The following is a 22,338-nucleotide window of genomic DNA, read 5'->3' as shown; positions in this document are numbered from 1 at the left end:
GCCAAGGGGACTCACATGGTGCACATGGCCTCTAATTGTGCCCTGTCCCCTCTCATGGTTGTGAGATCATCATGGTATTAATGGACCTTCTCTGAATGTGCCACAATTGCAATGCTAGAGCTCTGCTCTACCCTGCCTAGCTTCGAGAAAAGCAGGGGTCAGGAAAGTGACTGTAAATCTGGGCATGCACTTAAGGACCTTTTATCTGAAATCAAGCACATGCTGGCTGTGCCCACCTGTCCTGGGACAGGGGCTGGAGAAGGAGGACTGGGAGAGTACCTTCCCTTCTTGAAGTCAACTCAGCCACATCACAAAAACAAGTCAGTAACTCATTAACCCACTTATGGATATCACCTGCCTCTCCAGAATTTGTCTAAATTTTCTCCCTTTCCTCCACTTTTAGCTGCCTTCCTTCATTTAGCCTATGTTGGACTGGTTATTATATCAATCTCTGAGATTTTAACCTTCACCTTCAGGCCCTCCTTGCTCTGATCATCATTCCTGGACTTATTTCTCTAACATGATTTTAAGATCTTCCCTCTGAAATTGTTGAGGTTGAACAAGAGGTTTGGAGTCAGATGAGATGGATTCCTTTATCAGCTGTGCCATTTTCCAGGTGAGTCATTTCATGTACTCATTTATCCAGTGTTCTATAAGCCTTGTCAAGTGGCAGGCGCTGTGCTAAGCACTAGTGACACTGCAGTGTGTCAGCAAGGAAGAGAGAGAACAAACAATTAAAGTTTACTTACCTCTCTAGCCTCCATTTCCTCATCTGGAACACAGAAATAAAACGATTCTATCTATCTCAGAGGACTATGTAAGGACTGCTACTAAGCTCTCAGCACAGTGTTTCAGAGTGAAGCTCATTAAATGTTAACTTGGTAGCATCCTTTATAACCTCTCCATGCTAGCACTATAATAAGCCATCCTGATGCCAAACAAGGAGAGTTTCTGGGCTGCCTCCCATCATGGTCTAATCTTTGGACAAGAAAGGCAGTTCAAACCAAAGAGGTGTCCAAAAACTATGCACCAACTGGAAAGATATATTACTGAAGTGGGTAGAAATAGAAAATGCCAGCACTGGGGACTTACACACACACACACAAACACACCCAGAATAATATGTCACGAAAAACATATATACCACCAGAGGAAGAAGAAACTGCCATATCTAAATAGCAGAAATAGAAATTTGTATTTATTATTGGATTAACTTTTGGAACTCAATGATGGCATGTTACTGCAAACCTAGGAATAGATATAAGAACAGAACAATTGAAATTAGACTAAGTATGACATGTTTTATAAAAAGAAAATTATTCAAATTATTCAGGTGGTCAGCAAGTTTAAGGATTGCTCTGTGGTGATATAATAAAGTGGAATAAACAAAGTTTGGATTTTTGCTTCTTTTGACTTCTATCACCAAAAAGATATAATTTTCAAATGACTTAGTTCATCTAATTGTTAGGTTTGATTAGTGAAGTTATTATTAATAATAAGCCCTCACATATTTCTTTTTATTTATAAAATTGTTTTCATATGATATTATTGGTGTTTTTAAACTTGTTTTATAATGGACCCAGAAAGTAATATTCAAAACAAATAAACAAACAAAAAAACTCAGAAAATTTGGGGCAGCCACTTGGCTTAGATGGTCAGAGAGCAATGTGGATGCGTACCTGCGTTTGAGCACCTGATCTGCTCCTGGTCCCAGCTTCTTACTGATGCATGCCCTGGGCGGAAGCATGAGATGGTTCATGTAGTTAAGTCCCTGTCACCATCATGGGAGACCTGAACTGAGTTTTCAGCTCCTGTTTCAGCCTGGCCCAGCACCAATGTTGGGGGCGTTTATGGAGTGAACCAACAGACAGGGAGCTCTCTGTCTGTCTCTCAATCTCTTTCTGTCTCTCTGCTGGTAAATAAATGAAATAAATAAGTGAAATAGAAAATGTAATACAAGTTCCAGAATCTGATATTTTCCTGTACTTTATTTTATCATCTGTTTCTGCATTCCAAGTAGAATTCTCAACTAAAAAAAATTGAACTGTGGAAGTATTCAAGGTTTGGGGGACACTTCTTGTACTACAGAAATGAGAGGCCAGCATTGTAGTTCAACAGGTTAAGTCACTAATTGTGTCACTAGAGGCCCATATCAGGAAGCTGGTTCCTATGCTTCCAATCCAGCTTCCTGATATTGTGCCTGGCAGATAAGAAGATGGACCCTTGCCACTCACGTGGGAGACTTGGCAGATAAGAAGATGGACCCTTGCCACTCATGTGGGAGACGTGGGTGGAGTTCCAGGCTCCTGGCTTTAGAGTACAATTTATAATGTCGGAATGAAATAATAGGAGGCTGGTGCTGTGGTGTAGCAGATAAAGCTACTGCCTGCAGTGCCAGCATTCCATATGGAAGGCAGTTTGAGACCTGGCTGCTCCACTTCCAATCCAGCTCTCTGCTATGGCCTGGGAAAGCAGTAGAAGATGGCTCAAGTCAATGGGCCCGTGCACCTGCATGGGAGACCTGGAAGAAGCTCCTGGCTCCTGGCTTTGGATCAGCCTAGCTCAGGCCATTGTGGGAGTTTGGGGAATGAACCAATAGATGGAAGACCTCTCTCTCTTTGCCTCAGCCCCTCTGTAACTCTGCCTTTCAAATAAATAAATAAATCTTTAACAAAAAAGAAAAAAGTAATAAATTTCACTGACATGACGTATTTCCTTTATGAAAACACCACAGTCTAAGTTTTGTTCCTCATATGGGATGAATTTAAATGAGAAAACATTCCTCTGCAAACTTAATTTAAGAACAACACAAGCATTTCCTGGTATCTACATCAATTTGATGGCAGAGATCTGCTTATATAAATGGCTTATTTTATTTTTCATCTCAAATTATGCTTAGAAATCAGACTGACTCTAGGGACACAGGTAACCATCACCCGTGAGGCTGAAAAGACAGGGCATAGTAGGCATTTGACTGATTAGGATTCATTCCACTTTAAACTTTTTCCCTCCTGGTCTTAAACAGACAATATGCAAGTGATATGCAATGACATCTAGGGTGACATGAGGCTCCTACAGGATGACAATAATAATGCAATCTTTTGTTGCTTCAGGTATTTTTATTTTGTTCCCTGCTACGGTGAAGACTGAAATGATGTTGCATTTTATAGTTGCCATTTACTAAGTTCAAAAGAAGCTTTTTGTGAATGTGAAAGTTGTCATTTGTTCTGTTTCTAGTGTTTCAGAATAAAAAAGTGACTTGGAATATATATGCAAACAATTTAGTTCTAAACATGAATATACAACCCAAATATACCCTGTGGCATAGGCAAATGAAGAATTAAATAATTCATCATTTTGAGATATTAAAATAAAAGAAGCTCACAGAATGAGGGGAAAAAAGTCTACATAGTAAATAGGCAAATTTAGAGTCACAAACATCATGGACTAGTCCAGTGAATAGATCTATAAATGTGAGCAGCGGCACCATGGTCTTTCATTCACTCATCCACTCACTTACTCACTCACTCATTCAGCAGGCATTTACTGACTAGGTTATACAGGCCAGAAACTATGTTAGGGTTTTAGAGACACAAAGGTAAACAAGATGCAGTACTTAACATAAGAAGACCTTACAGAGGAACAATGATAAATCTGCTAGGAGTAATACCACTTTAAGGATTACATTTTTGGGAAGCCCCAAGAACTTCAAGACAATTCTTGACACTCTCAAGTCCCCAAAAGTTCTAAATATTACAAGCTGTAGTTGGTTGTGCATTTTAACAACATTAGTGAGTTCTATTGTCTTGTACTTTGTAGCTTCTCACATACTGTGGCACAGGACAGATCTTTTGTCTGGAAACCTGGAAAGCCTGATTGAGTGAGAACATTTTATGTTCAACCAAATACACATCCCAAAATGATTAAAATAACTGAAAATTTTAAAAAATCAGATTGTTTATGAAGACAACAGAGGAAACCAACCCAGAGCTAGTGGACTGCAATGAGGTAAAATAAACAAATTTATTTCATTAAACATTTTCTAAAAAATGCTTTGTGACTTTGAAAAGTATAAAATAAAGCCCCGGGGGAGGCACTTAGCTGTAGAACTGTGGCCAGTCTGGGAATGTATTTGCTTGGTGAGTGGTGCCTTCCGTAATTATGGAGAAGTAACATAAAGCTTCCTTGTTCTAGGAAATAAAGCTTCAAAATCTGTGGTCCTCAGCTTCTCGATACAGAAGGCAAGAGGATCTCTTTAAATACTCTCTGCCCATCTGAGTGCTACCACTGCTCATTCACAGATTTTTTCATTTCAACACTTTATTTCAAAGACAAATTAAACTTACAATAATTAAAATGACTATATATTTTTACAATAGTGAGCCCATTAATTTACTAGGTTTTCTCAACACTGCATTTTATTATCATTCCTAACTTTGAAAATTTTTATTTTTAATATTCAGCAAATTTATATCACTCAATCCACTTGTTTTAGTAGAAGCGATGAGGCTGATGCCTGCAGTGGGTTAAGTCGCTGTCTGGAGCGCCGGCAACCATATGGGTACCTGTTCGAGTCCCAGCTGTTCCACTTCCGACCCAGTTCCCTGCTGATGGGAGAGTAGCAGAGGATGACCCAAGTGTTCGGGCTCCTTCTCCCACTCACATGGGAGACCCAGATAAAGCTCCCGGCTCTTGGCTTCAGCCTGGTGCAGCCCTGCCAGTTGCAGTCATTTAGGGAGTGAACTAGCAAATGGTTCTCTCTCTCTCCCTCACCCTCTCTCTCTCCCTCTAACTCTGACTTTCAATAAATAAATAAATCTAAAAAACAAAACAAATATAAGAAGTGAGGCTGTTTTCATCTTTCCAGTCTTATGGAAACATATTCCAAGAAAACTGTAAGTCTATTGACATCCTTCAGGGCACTGCCTCTTATCTTACTAAACCTCTCATGAAACTTGCATTGTAACAACACCAACTTCACTGGGGAGGCAATGTCAGGAAGTATACCATTAGGATGGACCTTGGCATCCTTACTTGGAAATTCATTCTTCACTATTTCAACACTGCTATTATTCCAACTATTACACCCCCAAATAGGAAACAAATGGCCATCATACATCTTCTGTTCCCCCTCCCTGGGAACAGAAGACCTTCCTTCAGATATCCCCATCAGGCTTCATTTCACCTTGGTCTCAGCTCAAGCATCACATCATATAGTGCTTCTCTTACCACCTCTAGAAACCCATGGCCCCTCGCTCAACAGTATATCCCACCCACCTTTCATTACCCTAAATTTTATTTTCCAGATTGCGTGCTTTAACCACTCAACAGTTTCCTGATGATCTAATTTGTGTCATTTTCCATCTTTTCCAGTAAACTATGTACTCATGAGAGCAAGGTATCTGGTTCTCAAATGATTCAGGATATCTTGGGACAAAGACGGTACTTGGAAGAAATATTTATTCAAACAAATGCTTATTTAAAAATAAAAAAAAACTTCACATGAGAGAGAATATACTGTATTTGGCTTTCTGTGCTTGGCTTATTTCACTTAACATGATGATCTCCACTGGCATCCATTTTTCTGGGGTAACTATATTTTATAATAATGTATTATATACTGTACAAAGAATTGGAAGGGGAGCAGATATTTGGTGCAGCGGTTAAGATACAACTTGGGATGCCCACAGCCCATATCAGAGTTCCTGGGTTTTGAGCCACAGCTTGGCTCCCCATCCTTATTTCCTGCTAATGCACATCCCGGGAACCAGCAGTGACGTCTCAAGTAGTTGGGTCCCTGGGTTACTGGCTCCCAGCTTTGGCCTAGCCCAGCCCGGACTTTTGTATGCAGTTGGGCAGTGACTCAGTTGATGGGAGATCTCTTTCTTTTTCCCTGTGTATGTGTGTGTGTGTGTGTGTCTGCTCTTCTCTGTATGTTTCTCTCCCTTTCAAATAAATAAAAAATTTTTAAATTTATTTTTAAAAAGTTTTAAGAAAAAAAAAGAACTGAAAGGAAAGAACCAGTAATTCCCAAATACAAAGAAAGAAAGTTGCCTGGTTTGATTGCTTCATCTGTGTGTTTGCATTGAATTATTATACTGTACCCCATAGAAAGGTAGAAGTATAACATGCCAGTCAGTATTTTTTTTGACATGCAGAGTTAGACAGTGAGAGAGAGACAGAGAGAAAGGTCTTCCTTCTGTTGGTTCACCCCCCAAATGGCCACTACAGCTGGCGTGCTGTGCCAATCCAAAGCCAGGAGCTTCTTCCTGGTCTCCCATGTGGGTACAGGGCCCAAGTATTTGGGCCATCCTCCACTGCACTCCTGAGCCACAGCAGAGAGCTGGACTGGAAGAGGAGCAACTGGGACAGGACCAGTGCCCCAACTGAGACTAGAACCCGGGGTGCTGGTGACGCAGGCAGAGGATTAGCCTAGTGAGCAACAGTGCTGGCCATCAGTCAACATTTTTTAAAAAATAAAAAGGAATTGAAAAAGGGATCCACAATACCACATGACACGCACACACACACACACAGACAAAAAGTGAGAACACAGATCATATTTTAGAGAACAATCGATGTTTTCTCAGACCCAGCAACTCATAGAAACTCAGATGAGAAAGTTAATATTTAGAGGAGACAATTTTAGAAATAAGCAAGTTATATACTTCTCTTGGTTGTCCAATATATCCTCAAAGTGAATTAAAATTTGGAATATACTACAATACACAGTGACTAATTACAATATCATCTCAAATAGCCATGTGCATTGAATTGCCTTTTATTATTATGTCTTCAATCTGTTAGTCATGTTTTATGAGAAAAACCATATAAAGTTTATTTCCATATTGGCTATGAAAGTATTGTGAACAATTCTTTTATGTTACTTCTTTAAAGTATTCTAACTAATAGATTTTTTTCAGAATCTGGAATGAGGCAAAGTTTCATGTCTCTGAGAAATTGGTATATTCCTTCTTCAAAGGAGACATATAACTTAATCACATTTCCTTGTTTTTCTTGGCCATGATATAAAATTGACAGCTTTCCTAATAGATTATACAATTGTATAAACCTTATGGTTAAAGTATTTGTTCATCCCCTCATAATTCTGCTTAATTTAAAATTTTTACTGTTTTTTTTTTCCCAGAGTATCTTCAATTGTATTTGAAAGGCTGTGAGGAGCACTGAATTTAAATAATATTAAGCCTTAAATTTAATAATAAAATTAAATAACAGGCATTATTGCAATTGTGGGGAAATAAATCTAGGAATGCTTGAAATATAGGAATTCTTTGAGTTTGAACTCAAAAACACATGGAAAGATGAAACGGAAGCTCAAAGGGATAAAAAATAAATTTTGAGAATAGAACAAAAAAGAATGATTTAATTCTAGCTAGCAACATGGCTTTAAAGGCCTCCTAGATCTAACAATGTGATACAGAAATGTAAAGAGAAAAAGTCCACATATGATTTATTTTCCACTACAACCTTATTTACTAGATACAGGAGTAAATACCCCATTTTCTCTCAGTGTCAAAACACTGTTCCTATGGGGTCATGGTGGGTAATGGATGAGATGATAAAAGTAAGGCATCCAGTAGAGCTCCTGGCCCCTGGACATTTTAAAGTAAACTTTAATTTTAGAACAGTTTTAAATTTACAGAAGGTTGTGAACATGGTTTGGCATCCCCCAAAACCCACACCCATCTCCTATTATTAACATCTCACATCATTGTGACATCTGTTATCATTTAAGGGAACTTGTTTTCTTTTCAATTCTTTTTTTAAAAAGATTTATTTATTTATTTGAAAGTCAGAGCTACAGAGTAGCAAAGGGAGGGAGGGAGGGAGGGAGGGAGGGAGAGAAAGAGAGGGAAAGAGAAGAGAAAGAATGAATCTTCCATTGGCTAGTTCACTCCCCAAATGACCGCAATGCTGGAGCTGGGCTTTTCCGTAGCCAGTAGCTTCTTCTTCAGGGTCTCCCACATGGGTGCAGGGTCCCAAGGACTTGAGCCTTCTTCTACTGCTTTCCTAGGCCATAGCAGAGAGCTAGATAGGAAGTAGAGCAGCTGGGACTTGAACTGAGAGCCATATAGTATGCCAACACTGCAGGTGGCAGCCGTAACCTCTACACCACAGGACCAACCCCTGTTATCATTATTAAACTAGAATTGATATGTTTTTTTTCCCCGAGTTTCAAAGTAAGGCATTATTTATTTTCATCTTTGAAGTGAAAATCTAGTGGGAAAAACTATTTGGTCAGTTTGTGAAAGATTAAAAATTTAGTTTTCTTCTCTCAGTGTTCTTTTTAATGAAAGCCCACACCATGCTCCGATGGGCTGTTTTTTCCTGGTACCCTTTTCCATTTCCAGGATCTTATCCGACACACACTGCATTTACTTCATCTGAGTTTCTCAGGCTATCTTTTTTTGATAACATCAACAGTTTGAGGAGTACTGGACAGATCATTTTTGTAGAATGCCCCCTAAGTGGGAATTTTTTTTATGTTTTTCTCATCATCAGACGGGGATGACATGATTTGGAGAGGAATATTAAAGAGCTAGTTTCACTGCATTATGTAAAGGACATACTTCTTCATTAAGACATCATGGTGGGGCGACCAGCACTGTGGCATAGCAGGTAGACACCAACCGCAGTGCCGGCATCCCAGTGCCGGTCCAAGTTCCAGTTGTTCTACTTCCGTTCCAGCTCTCTGCTATTGCCTGGGATAGCAGTAGAAGATGGCCCAAATTCTTGGACCCCTGCACCCACGTGGGAGACCCGGAAGAAGCTCCTGGCTTCAGATTGGCGCAGTTCCAGCCATTAGGGACATCTGGGGAGTGAACCAGCAGATGGAAGACCTCTCTCTTTCTCTCTCTCTCTTTGCTCACCCTCCTATATCATAGAGCTTCATGTACATTATTTGAATTCTTCTGCTTGGGAGAGCTTTCTATTCTCCCCTACTCATGTATTCAATGATTTATATCAATAAGGACTTTAGGGTATCTAAAGCATCTCTTGGGCTTCACCATCCTAATTCTCCCCTGGTCCCGGTCCCTGAAGCCTCGGCAAACAGTGATCATTTTAGTGTCTTCATGATTGTCTCCCTTCAGGATGTCACATAATTGGACTCATAAAGTACTTATGTGAACTCTTAGACTGGCTTCTTCCATTTAGGAATATGTACTTAATATTCATCCACGTATTTTCCTACCTTGATAGCTCAATTATTTAAATCACTAGGTATTAGTCTATCACATGAATATACCACGGTTTGTTCACCTATTTGAAAGACATCTTGGGTGCTTACAGTTTTGGGTGATTACAAATGAAGCCATTGTAGCATCAGCATGCAAGTTTTTGTATGGAGATAAGTTTTCAAATCTGTTGGACACAGATCACATGCGTCCAACAATTATGTTTAACTTTGTAAGAAGCTACCAAACTTGTCTCCCAAAGGGGCTGCAATACTTTGCTTACCCATCAGCAACAAAACAGAGTTCCTATTGCTCTGCAAGCTCACCAGCAGTTGGTACTGTCATTTTATATTTTAGGTATTCTAATAGATATGTAAGGGTGTATATTAATTGTTTTCATTTTCAATTCCCTAATGAAATAAGATTTGGAGCATCTTTTTATACATTCACTTGCAATAGCTATGCCTTCTGGGATAGGCACATCATTCATTTCATTTTCTTATTTTATTTCACTGACTAGAACTTTAAATACATTTTTTTACTTTGACCAAAACACAAAGACATGTTAGTCTTTCATTGTCAAGCCAAGACCTTTTCTCTGAGAATGGGCCCCATTAATGGAGTTATGTGTCATATTTATTTAGAAAAAAATACCACACTTATCTCTAAGATTCCCAGTACTAGGTCCTTTAATTATTCCCAAAATGAACAGATTTGCAAAGCAATCTGGGGGTACAATATTAGAGCTGTAGCACTTTTTACCCTTTTTTTTCTATTGCTTTGCCCATAGTTAATTTTCAAAAAAGATTTATTTATTTATTTGAGAGCTAGAGTTACAGAGAGGGATAGACAAAGAGAGAGGTCTTCCATCCACTGGTTCACACTTGAAATGGCCACAACTGCCAGAACTGGGCCCATGTGAAGCCAGAAACTAGGAGCTTCTCCCAGATCTCCCACGTGGGTACAGGAGCCCAAGCACTTGGGCCATCTTCTACTGCCTTACCAGGCCATTAGCAGAGAAGTGGATCAGAAGAGAAGCAGCTGGAACACGAAGCAGAGCTTATATGGGATGCCGGTGCCTCAGATGGAGGCTTAACCTACTACGCCATAGTGCCGGCCCCTCAAGTAATTTTTAATAGTAATCAGCTACCTTTTATTTAAGCTCTCAAAGATATTTAACTGAATTTTATCAATGAAAGTTCTTCTTTAGAATCAATTTTTAACAGGTCCACAGTAATAAATTATAAAATCACAATAATAATTAAAGGTGGCATAAATAAGTTGCATAAAAATGTGACCGGACTACAGAACTCTAATGGCAAGAGCAGAAGTGTTCAGAAATGTATCTGACAATAGTTAAGACATACAGCCAATAGTTAGACTGGAAGATTATATTCTTAACTTTGGACCACAGAACAAATGAAGCAACATTCAGCAAATCTGACCCAGTCATTTTAATAGCTAAACTCTCACACCCTAAGCAGTGATATAAAACATAGTATTCTTTTTCATTTTGTAGAGGTGTCACTGTCTACACAATCTGAAGCAATATGACTTTAATAGAAAAGGCTAAATGTGAGTTTAAATCTCCTACTATACAAGGCTACCTGGGAAAGTGACTAGCAGTTTCAAAGAATTATGTCGAGTACTTTACAAAGATCTCCATTAATTTAAGCAAGCTATAAAGTTCTATGGGGCAAGAAATATGTTTTATGCTTCCTTCTATTCCCCACTGTGATGGCTTTGTAATAGGTCAATTTGGCTAGGCTGAACTGCATTTCTTGAAATTTTCTTTCCTGCAGGTGAGGTTAGAAGGCCCATAAGACAGACTGTTTTGAAATGTAGAAAGCAGAAGGAAGTAAAACATCACTGGGCAGCTCACACAGGTTGTTGCTAATCTGTAGACATGACATGAAACAGCAGCTGGATCTGCAAGTGTTCCATATTCTCTTGGATCTGCTTTTATCTTCTGATAAAGCTTGCTCCTGAGCCAGGTATGTGTGTTTAACCTCCTAATGATCAAAGTCAGAGTTAATGAGAGCTAACACAGGTTCTAGTTCACCTTTGTGGAGTTCTAGCCTGCTGATGATCTCCTGGTTCCTGAATGCCTGTCCTGTGGACTTCAAACTCTAGCACCACACACAGAAATAACAGCCTTACAGAGACTGTGTAATCTGATAATGCTAAATCCATATTAAAAATCCATTTGTACTCATAGAAGACCTTGGTAAAGTGGCAGGATATAAAATCAATACACAAAAATCAACAGCCTTTGTATACACAGACAATGCCATGGCTGAAACAGAACTTCTAAGAATGATTCTATTCACAATAGCTACCAAAAAAATCAAATACCTTGGAATAAATTTAACCAAGGATGTCAAAGATCTCTACGACGAGAACTACAAAACATTAAAGAAAGAAATAGAAGATACAAAAAATGGAGAAATCTTCCATGTTCATGGATTGGAAGAATCAATATCATCAGAATATCCATTCTTCTGAAAGCAATCTACAGATTCAATATGATACAAATCAAAATACCAAGGACATTCTTCTCAGATCTAGAAAAAATTATGTTGATGTTCACATGGAAACACAGGAGACTGAATAGCTAAAGCAATCATACACAACAAAAACAAAGCTGGAGGCATCACAATACCAGATTTCAAGACATACTACAAGGCAGTTATAATCAAAACAGCCTGGTACTGGTAAAACAAACAAACAAACAAACAAACAAAAAAAACAGATGTATAGACCAATGGAATAGAACAGAAATCAATCCAAGCATCTATAACCAACTTATATTTGACCAAGGAGCTAAAACCAATCCCTGGAGCAAGGACAGTCTCTTCAACAAATGGTGCTTGAAAATTGGATTTCCACATGCAGGAGAATGAAACAAAACCCCTACATTATATCTTACACGAAAATCCACTCAAAATAGATTAAAGACCTAAATCTACAACTTGATTTCATCAAATTACTAGAGAACATTGGGGAAATCCTGTAAGACATTGGTGCAGGCAGAGTTCTTTGAAAAGACCACACAGGCACAGGCAATCAAAGTCAAAATCAACAAATGGGATTACATCAAATTGAGAAGCTTCTGTACTGCAAAAGAAACACTCAAAGTGAAGAGGCAACCAACAGAATAGGAGAAATTATTTTTGTTTTTTGTTTATTTTTTATTTATCTGACAGATACAGTTACAGACAGAGAGAGAGAGAGAGAGAGAGAGAAAGGTCTTCCTTCCGTTGGTTCAACTCCCCAAATGGCCGCCACGACTGGTGCTGCACCAATCTGAAGCCAGGAGCCAGGTGCTTCCTCCTGGTCTCCCATGCGGGTGCAGGGGCCCAAGCACTGGGGCATCCTCCACTGCCCTCCTGGGCCACAGCAGAGAGCTGGACTGGAAGAGGAGCAACCGGGACTAGAACTCAGCACACATATGGGATGTCAGCACCGCAGGTGGAGGATTAACCAAGTCAGCCATGGCACTAGCCCTAGAGAAATTATTTGTAAACTATGCAACAGACAAATGATTAATAACCAGAATATATAAAGATATCAAGAAACTCTACAACAATAAAACAAACAATCCAATTAAGAAATGGGAAAGGACTTAAACAGACATTTTTCAAAAGAGGAAATCACAAATGGCCAACAGACACATGAACAAATGCTCAGGATCACTAGCTGTCAGGGAAATGCAAATAAAAAACCACAATGAGGTTTCACCTCACCCCAGTTAGAACGGCTTTCATATAGAAATCAACAAACAACAAATGCTGGTGAGGATGTGGGGAAAAAGGTAACCTAATCCACTGCTGGTAGGCATGTAAACTGGTAAAACCACTATAGAAATCAGTCTGGAGATACCCCAGAAATCTGAATATAGACCTTCCATATGACTTAGTCATCCCACTCCTGGGAATTTACCCAAAGGAAATGAAATCAGTAAACAGAAGAGCTATCTGCATCCTCATATTTATTGCTCAAATCACAATAGCTAAGATATGGAATCAACCTAAATGCCTGCCAATTGAGGACTCAATAAAGAAATTATGGGATATAAATTTTATGGAATACTACACAGTGGTGAAAAAAATGAAATCCAGTCATTGGCAACAAAATCTGAACATCATCATACTTAGTGAAATAAGCCAATCCCAAAGGGACAAATACCATATGTTCTCCTTGATCTGTGACAACTAATAGAGTACCTAATAGGAAATATGTAGAAGTGAAATTGACACTTTGAGAAGCAATGATTTGAATAGCCCTTGTCTTGACTGTTGAGGAACAGTTTTTTCTGTTGTTGTTGTTTTGTTTTTTTGTTTTTCACAATGGAGACTGGGACTGGGAATAGGAGAGGGAGGAGGAGTTGGGTGGGAGTGGGGGTGGGAAAACAGGTATGATGAAAAGAATCACTATATTCCTGAAGTTGCACTTATGAAATTTGCACTCATTAAATAAAACGGTTTCTTTGAGGAAAAAAATTCCATTTGTTCACACACAAATCTCTCTAATAAAAATGTATGTATATTTGTGTGTATGTATCTATATATGTACTTTTATGTGAGTATGTATATCGATATCTAAATATCTGTCCAACTATCATCTCCCACTGGTTATGATGCCTAGTTGAACACTATACATACCAATGAATTTTGTCCCAGAGTCAATTTTTCTAAGTGACAAGAAATGGTGGTTCTAGGAGCACTATTGTTAAGATATGGCTTTCAACAGACTGTTGTCTGTTGTGGGAATTCAAAATGGGAGATTCAAGAATGAAACGGATGAACCTGCTAAGACTCTCAGACTCTAATTTTAAGGGAAATTTCTATCATTTGCCAAATCTGCAGACCAAATCTCATAAAAGAAGCCAATATCCTTTTTTTTTAACTTTTATTTAATGAATATAAATTTCCAAAGTACGACTTATGGATTACAATGGCTTCCCCCTGATACCGTCCCTCCCACCCGCAACCCTCCCCTTTCCCACTCCCTCTCCCCTTCCATTCACATCAAGATTCATTTTTGATTATCTTAATATACAGAAGATCAGCTTAGTATACATTAAGTAAGGATTTCAACAGTTTGCTCCCACACAGAAACATAAAGTGAAAAATAATAGATGATTTTTTTTAAATGATGATGAAATCAGATCAGACCTATTGTCATGTTTAATCCCAGTGAGAGTCAAGTTGGGAATTGATAATTTCTTTTTTTTTTTTACAGAAGATCAGTTTAGTATGCATTAAGTAAAGATTTCAACAGTTTGCACCCCCATAGAAACACAAAGTGAAATATATTGTTTGAGTACTCGTTATAGCATTAAATCTCAATACACAGCACATTAAGGACAGAGATCCTACATGAGGAGTAAGTGCACAGTGACTCCTGTTGTTGACTTTACCAATTGACACTCCTGTCTATGGCATCAGTAATCTCCCTATGCTCCAGTCATGAGTTTCCAAGGCTATGGAAGCCCTCTGAGTTCTCAGAAGCCAATATCCTTTTAAGACAGAGAACTACAGAAAAATTAAAATCATTATTGAATGACATTTCACCTCTTTTGAAAGGCTGGTTGCTTTTTAAAATATTTTTACCTGATTTTAAATACTATTACCTGAGTTCTAAATATAGTGGTACTAAATAGTTGCACTAATGAGCTATACAGGGTCCTAGGAGGTCTCTGCTTGAATTCAGCTCTGGCCCTAAATATCACATTTCTCTATCCTTGTAAAATTACAGTAGAATCATGGAATTTTAGATGTGAATACACTTTAGCATTCATATAAAATATCCTTATTTACAGGGAAGAAAATTGAGGTACAGTAATATTATCCCCTGCTTAGTATCTCTAGCTAGTCAACAGGGTAGAGTCAAGACTGAAGTTCAATTCCTTGCCCCCAGTCTTGAGTTCTTTACACAATACTGTTTCTGTGTCTGACTCACCTCTCCACTTGATTGAGCCTGTGACCTCCAGATAAGCCTTTGGGTTGAAATATGTCTTGCCTAACTATCTCATGTCCCAGTTTTTCAAATCTATATAGAGACCATGGACTTCTACAACTATTCTCCTGCCTGATTTATACGTCTGCTTCTGGTTTCACTGCAGTCATTTGGGGAGTGAGCCAGTGGACAGTAGACCTCCCTCTCTCTGCTTGTGCCTCTCTGTAGCTCTGCCTTTCAAATAAATGTATAAATTTAAAAAATTATATGTCTGGAGAACTCTGAAGTTGTCAGACTATGCTTATACTAGTTGCTCGTCACCAGCAACCACAGCAAAAGTTCACTCAGAATTGGTTTGAGGTCATTCCATCCTCAGTCTCTCATTCCGAGGGGATAAAACTTGGTCCAATCTTTATATCACAATTTGCTCATGTCAAAAAAATGTTTCCTCTGGCTGTCTGGCAGATAGAAAATTCACCACCTCAGGTCTTGAGACACTTGGTCATCACCACCTCAAGGGCTAAACTAATCTATAGGGGAGAGGGCCTGGGGAAGGAATACATTGCTGTTTGGTTTTTTATTTTCATGAATGCAGTCCCCCACTACCACAAATTATGCAGTCCAGTTTCCCACATTTGGGGAAATCACAGAGGTCAGCACATCCGAAGTGCAATGGATAAGCCTCACCCTGGGAAAACCACCTTCATGACCATGGTATCTCCCCTGACAGGTAAGAATACATTGATATTTGAACACTCCTTGTAACTCTTTTTGAACTCCATGAGATCCTTGTGCATGCTTGTAAACAACATGCTTCCACTCCTTTGTTTATTTCAAAACCAACATATTCTTTTCACAATGTTTCACAACCCTCTTTGATAAGGAAGTGTTTTTCTTAAGGTGGGACAGTTCACAAAATGTTTTAGTCTCCCATATATTAAGAGAATGTGTGGTTTCAAATAACAAAACCTTACCATATTGCTTAGGTAGGCACGGACTCAAGAAAGAAGTCCAGAGACAGCCAGGCCAGTGTTGGTAAAGAGGCTTGCAGTGCCATAAAGAGACCCATGTTTTGTCTGTCATTCCTCTGCCAATTTTAAAGTGAAGTTCTCTGTCCATGCTTGCCTCCTCAGATTCACAGATGGCTGCTGCACCCCTAGCTATGTGAGAAGGAGGAAAAGGAGTAAAATGCTGGACCAAAGACAAAAGACTGGAGATTATGAAAACCAATCAATGGTATTTGTCACACACTCTTATGTTAAGTACTCTTCTATGAAGTGTTTCTGAATAAGGCTTCAACTCAAAACCTAATTCTCAAAATTTTTTTTTCCAAATCAAAGACTTAAAACTCATTATATTTGTTCATTCCAAAACACCGAATAAAGCAACAAACCCAACCCTATATTAAACTAATGCCCTTATATCCAGGGTGGCACAGCAATGAGACAAACAGGCTCTCTCCCTACTTATGTGCAGTAATGAACTCATGCACAAACCATTCTCCTCTGTCACCTGATGTATACTACATCTTTCTACATATGCAATGTCTGCTTAAGTTTTAAGATACAAACATGCTCACGAATGGTGAAACCCCAAGAAGTTAACCTTAAGAATTTACTTAGGGTCTAGGGAATCGTAGCTCATTCACTATACAAAGGTTCCTGCTTTTTTAGATAAAATGCTGTCAGGATCCTTCAGTTAAAACTATAATGTTTCTCAAAGACTAATTTCTCAAGCTAAGTATAATCAGGCCTGCAGATTTTGGCTGATGTTTCTCAAAGAGTCCTCTCCAAACTCCGCTTAGAAGTCCTATAGATACTGCTTAATATTCCAGTTCCAGGTCCCTCCTCAGAGCTCTTTATCTCCCATACAGATAGACTTTCCCAGGCCATTGAACACTCAAAGTTGAGAACACTGCCTGAAATTACTATATCAGGCTCAGGGATCGAGTACACAGGCAGGCAGAGCTCCAAGTCAGGGCAGACATGGACCTTCTTTCTGAAGACAAGTACTAATGGGAGAACAATCACTTCACTTTTTTACAGAAACCCAGCTCAAGACAAAGGCCTGACTTCCTGGGGAAGTGTGTATCCAGGACGGTGGCAGTCACTTAACAACCCAAGCTCTTCATGTACAAATCTCGAACAAATTAATAACTCTTCCAGGTACATATCTATTCTAAGAGGACTTTAAGGGTGCATGAGCTTAGCTGTGCCTGAAGCCCAGAGATCCACAAAAGTCCAAAGTGTATGTTCAAACCTATTCCCTGCCATCTGCCCCAACCCTCATCCCAATTTGAGCTTATCCAGTCAACTGTAGTCTTCCCTCCTTGGGCTCTGTCTAACTTCAACTAATTATCTCAGCAATGCATTTCCTACAGTGTTCCTTGGCTGCCCCTAGCTAACCCTTATATCAGATGCTTTTGTTTTTTTCTCATCTGCATTACACAATCTCTCCAATTACTTATGTATTTAAATTGCTCCAGCAATGGGCAGACTTAATGCCCAGTTCCTTGGCCAGGTCCCCAGCAGTCAGGGACCATGGCTGACTCCCAGACATATTTATACATCAGAGCTTTTCAGCGTTATTTGGCTGCATTTCTTTATGGTTTTGGAATTTCCTTGATTTACTAATACATCTGTTGTGCCTCCTGTGGGTTTTAAGCAAGGAGCTGAAGCGTGTTTGGTGGCACAGAAAAGAGTGCTATTCTGGGAGTCTGCTGGGAATCTGATGGGGGTTTCCTGTGCCATTTGAAGCTGAGAAAGGAGGATCCTGGCTCAGGCTCTAAGGACCAAGTGCATCTTCCTCCACCCCCAAAGTTCACTAAAATAAAGTTGGGAAAGTGGTTTTCCGGCCCATGTAGGCATCAGAATATTTAACTTTGAAAGATTCTGATTGAAGTACAAATCTACAGTAAAATACACTTCATCTCATACATCCAAATGTGTGTATTTTCTGAAGATAAAAGAAACACTGGTAGGTTCAGCTAAAGAGAAACTCAGAGACCAAGATTTAGAAAATTGAAAGGCATGGGTCAGCAGCTAATCACGTAAAGTGCTGGTAGGTGTTCAGAGAGGATGTTGGAGAACAGTGCCGAATGCCCACAAACTCACTGCATTTCAGATTGCAGGGTGGAGAAGATGGAAATCCTGGATTAGGCTGGTTAAAATCCCAAGTAGAATTAGGGTCAGGCACAAATGAAACTCACAGAATTTCTTTCCCAGATTAGAGAATCATAGTATAGTATATACAGAGCTGGGAAGTAGCCAGAACAACACCGATTCTCAGAGAAGGAACTCAGCAGGAATTTCTGTTGGAAAACATATCCAGCAGATTCAGAAGTAAGTGTGAGAGGGATGAGAAAGCAGATGTGAAAACAAAAATTACAGCTTTTTGTCTTCTATGATATACCTCCTAGTTTATTCCTGGCATATCCAGAGATGAGAACCTTGAACTACACTCAATTATCATCAACAAGGGTCAACATAAGACCACAAAAACACACAATTAGGACATGTGTTTTATGCTTAGATTTCACACCCATACTGGCCTATCACTTGCCATGGCCACAATTCACACATTATCCAGAAGCCTCTACCATTCGCAACTGTTTTTAAAATAAAAATATTCAAATCTCTCACAAATAACATTCAAAGACGATAGCCTTTGCTCACTGCAGGCATTAATAAAATAGTTCCAATTGTATACTATCGATACTTAGTAATAAAACACTGCTCTTTCAGAAGAGCATTTCATTTAATAACTTGGAGACAAATAGCTTTGGCTCTACATCCTTATAAATCCAAAGACAAACAAATCAAAACTGCACTATTGTGGAAGGAATTTGCTGGATTACTTGGTCACCTGCCTTTAGCAAATCAACTCTGGCCTGCTAACTTCAGTGTGGTACAATACAGAAAATGGGTTTATTAAACTCCAATATTTTTCTTGTTCACAACCCCAAAATGGGGTTGTTTCTAGAAACAAGTCCCATCTCCAACAGCCTAGGCCGGGGAGCTATGTATAACGAGAGAATGCCTTCAGCAAATAGAGCTGTCCTCTGGGTCCCATTAAACTACAACAGTTTGCAGAGTTGTCTTTCCACTGAAAGGTTGTCCCTGATCTATTGGAAACATGCTTATTTAATATGAAGAGAAGACCCCTACTCCCTACAGACTTATGCTTGGCTCTTCAAATCAAGCTCCCCACTCCCTGAGTTAAATGTACCTATTTTTATACAGGATGGAAGAGTTTAGGGATGTCTCATTGTCATAAGAAAGTTACAGTGTTTATTTGTCAGTCAAGTGATGACTTACAATTGTATCTGGTCTTTGAAAATTGTCAACATTTCAATCATGAAACCACCTTCATTATCATTGAATAAAAATCTGATAATAAGGTGACTGGAATTTGAAAAGGTAGCAATTTGAGTTATGCTAAGACAGTGTACTTAATAATATAAAAAATCCCATAAGGAAATAAAACATTAATACAGAAAAGCACTGAAACATCAAGATATTGTATTAGAATTATTTGAGGAAATAATAAGAGGAAAATATTATAAGGCATTATAGAGTAGGTGTTGGTGAATGAACATCAAATTTTATTTTTGTGGCTATCTCTATCTACTTCTTTTGTTTTGTTTTTTTTTTTTTCTATCTACTTCTAAAAGAGTAAACAATGGAATCAACCAGTTTTATGGCTACTGAGAATACACTTTCTTTGTCCCAGCAAAAGAAAACAGAGTTGGGTTTAAGAGAGACAGGCAGAGAAAATAATAGTCCATTTTATTTAGTACAGCACTTTACTCAAGGCTCAGAAGTGCTGTCTCAAACATCCTAATGATTACACTGCTAAGGGTAAGACACGTTTTCCACACAAACTCAGAGCTCCAAAACAAAGGAGCTTCAGGTACCAGCTGAAGATCAGTGACACTAAACAAGCTAAGGGTTTAGACATACTATGCCACCCAAACTTCTTCCATATAATCTGTCACAGGTAGTTTTCCAAGTGATTTCTCTCAATAATTCATCCACTCATCAAAGCACTTCTCTGATATCTACTACGCAACTGGCTGTGGTGTTACAGAGATTGACATGCACATTCCTGGAGTTCACGGATTTCATTTGAGTTAAGTGGAATATAGGTACACAGATGTGCACCCACAGTTACAATGCCCTGCAATCTATGCTCTAACGGTGTGGCAAGCGTAAAATGGAGCATAGAGACAGGAACAGTAAATATACCTTTGGGGGAAACATCTGCAAAAACTGGAAAGCCCCCTCAAGACCTGAGGCATTTCTCTTCCTGAGTCACTGGTAGGGTAATCAGAACATCTGCAGCTCTTTCCCTAGGGGCTGGCTTATAGTCCACACACCAGAAGCCAGGGTTCCAAAAGCATCATAAATTCATAAAGCCAAAGGACATCTAAGACACCATCTGGTACAGGGGTTCCCAAGCCTGGCTGGGCTCCAGCATCACCTGGTGCCTTGGCAGCAGCCACAGACATGGATGTGACATGCCTGAAGGTTCTGGAACTGCTCTTTTGCTATGGCTTGTCTACGAACAAGTATTTGGGATTCCTTGATTCCAACCAATCCCATCTTCAGAAGGAAGAGTTTAGAGGAAATTCATGCCCACAAATTTCAAGTGAATTCACCAAATTAATGCAATAGGCACTTTAGGACAACAAGGGTAAAGCATCTAGCAAAGGTATTTTTAGCCCAAATATTTTCAAAATGTATTTCCAATGCACATGACATAAACCATATAACACAGAACTATTCATACACACACAAAAAATACAAGGTCAAGGAGAAGATGAGAGAGAAAACTTCCAGAGAATTAAATTTAGTAAAGATACTTGTTGCAATTGAGCTGTAAATTAGTTCTGTTCTTCCTAGAAAAAATTTTTAAGTGGAAACACTGAGTCAAAATTCTCATTCTTTCAAAAAGGGTATCTGATTTATCAGGAGGAAACATCTATGCTCCTGGTAGTATATTTTAAAGAAAAGCTTAGTGTACTGCCAAGGCTACAGCAAACACTTAAACTATTGAACGAAACCAAAAAATGTTTTCCAATTGACATTCCCTACATTAACCTTTGATAGAAGCTAAGAGTAATCAGTAAATACTGGCTTGTTTAGATATTTGCACAGAGAATGGCAGTAGCACAATTTAGGTCTGTAACTTTGAAGACAGACACAAGACATCTTCTATCAATGAAAAGTTAAAACTTTTATATGATGGGAAAGGTTGATAGAAAAGTATTGTCTGCATTTATAACTGCATACCTGTATAAAAGCAGGTGCAGGAATAAGAGAGTCTGCCCTGGGGTTGCCCTTTACACACACACACACACACACACACATTTAGGGCTCCTGCAGCCTCTTTGGAGGCTCTTTCTTTATATATATATATATATATATATATAGAGAGAGAGAGAGAGAGAGAGAGAGGCAGGCATACAGGCAATATCAGGGAAGAGTTAGGGAGAAAACAGCAGAGGAAACTCCATGCAAATTAGAGGGACATTGTGAATCTATGTGAACGGTGTGGATGTGCACAACTCAGGACCCCAGCAGCTGAGCACCTCAGCCCCAGTTTTGCAGAGTGAGGTGAGACCAGACTTCAGCAGCCCAAGCCACTGATAATATACCTGAGGGAAGAGCTTGGCAAAAGTCCAGTTTGGAGTCCTGTGGAGGAGAGTACACCTGGCAACCTAGAGGTAAAAAAAAAGGGCCAGGTTTCTCTCTCCCTGACTACCTGGCACTGGAGTCCTATAGATAGCCAAGACAGCGTGAGTGCCATTTTGGACATACATAACAGCTGTTCCAGCTTGTGTCCATGTGCCCAGCAACCAGCCAACAGGAGATGCCTGAGTCTGACTGGGAGAACTGACAGGGGGCTGAGTGCTCATGACTGTGGGAGACTTGTGTGCTGGGACTGCGAAAACACTGCCGCTGCATGTGAAAGCACAGGGTTTGGCAGGATCTTCAGGTAGTCATTGTGGGCAGTTCCACATACTCAGGGCTCCCTGATTCCCTGGTGAGGGTCACTGCTGTGGGATCTGTGCCTAACACCAAGGACAACACAGATCTTTCTTATGGTTCTTTCAGCAGTGAACAAGCATTGGTTTCCATGGAGGAGAGGAGGTAAGTATGAGACTATGCAAACAGAG

The 22,338-nt window shown here is 39.3% G+C and overlaps 1 protein-coding gene and 1 pseudogene across 1 annotated transcript in view; both read right to left on the bottom strand.

Moving 5' to 3' along the window:
• NXPH2 (neurexophilin 2) overlaps positions 1 to 22,338 on the bottom strand; it is a 126,751-nt gene that overhangs the window by 84,601 nt on the left and 19,812 nt on the right. The gene's annotated exons all lie outside the window — the stretch shown is intronic.
• LOC127491934 (U1 spliceosomal RNA) lies at positions 15,745 to 15,896 on the bottom strand (annotated as a pseudogene).

The sequence above is a fragment of the Oryctolagus cuniculus genome, chromosome 3 (genome assembly GCF_964237555.1).
Source record: "Oryctolagus cuniculus chromosome 3, mOryCun1.1, whole genome shotgun sequence".
In the NCBI taxonomy this organism is placed as follows: domain Eukaryota; kingdom Metazoa; phylum Chordata; class Mammalia; order Lagomorpha; family Leporidae; genus Oryctolagus; species Oryctolagus cuniculus.
This window is presented reverse-complemented; position numbering and strand designations above follow the sequence as displayed.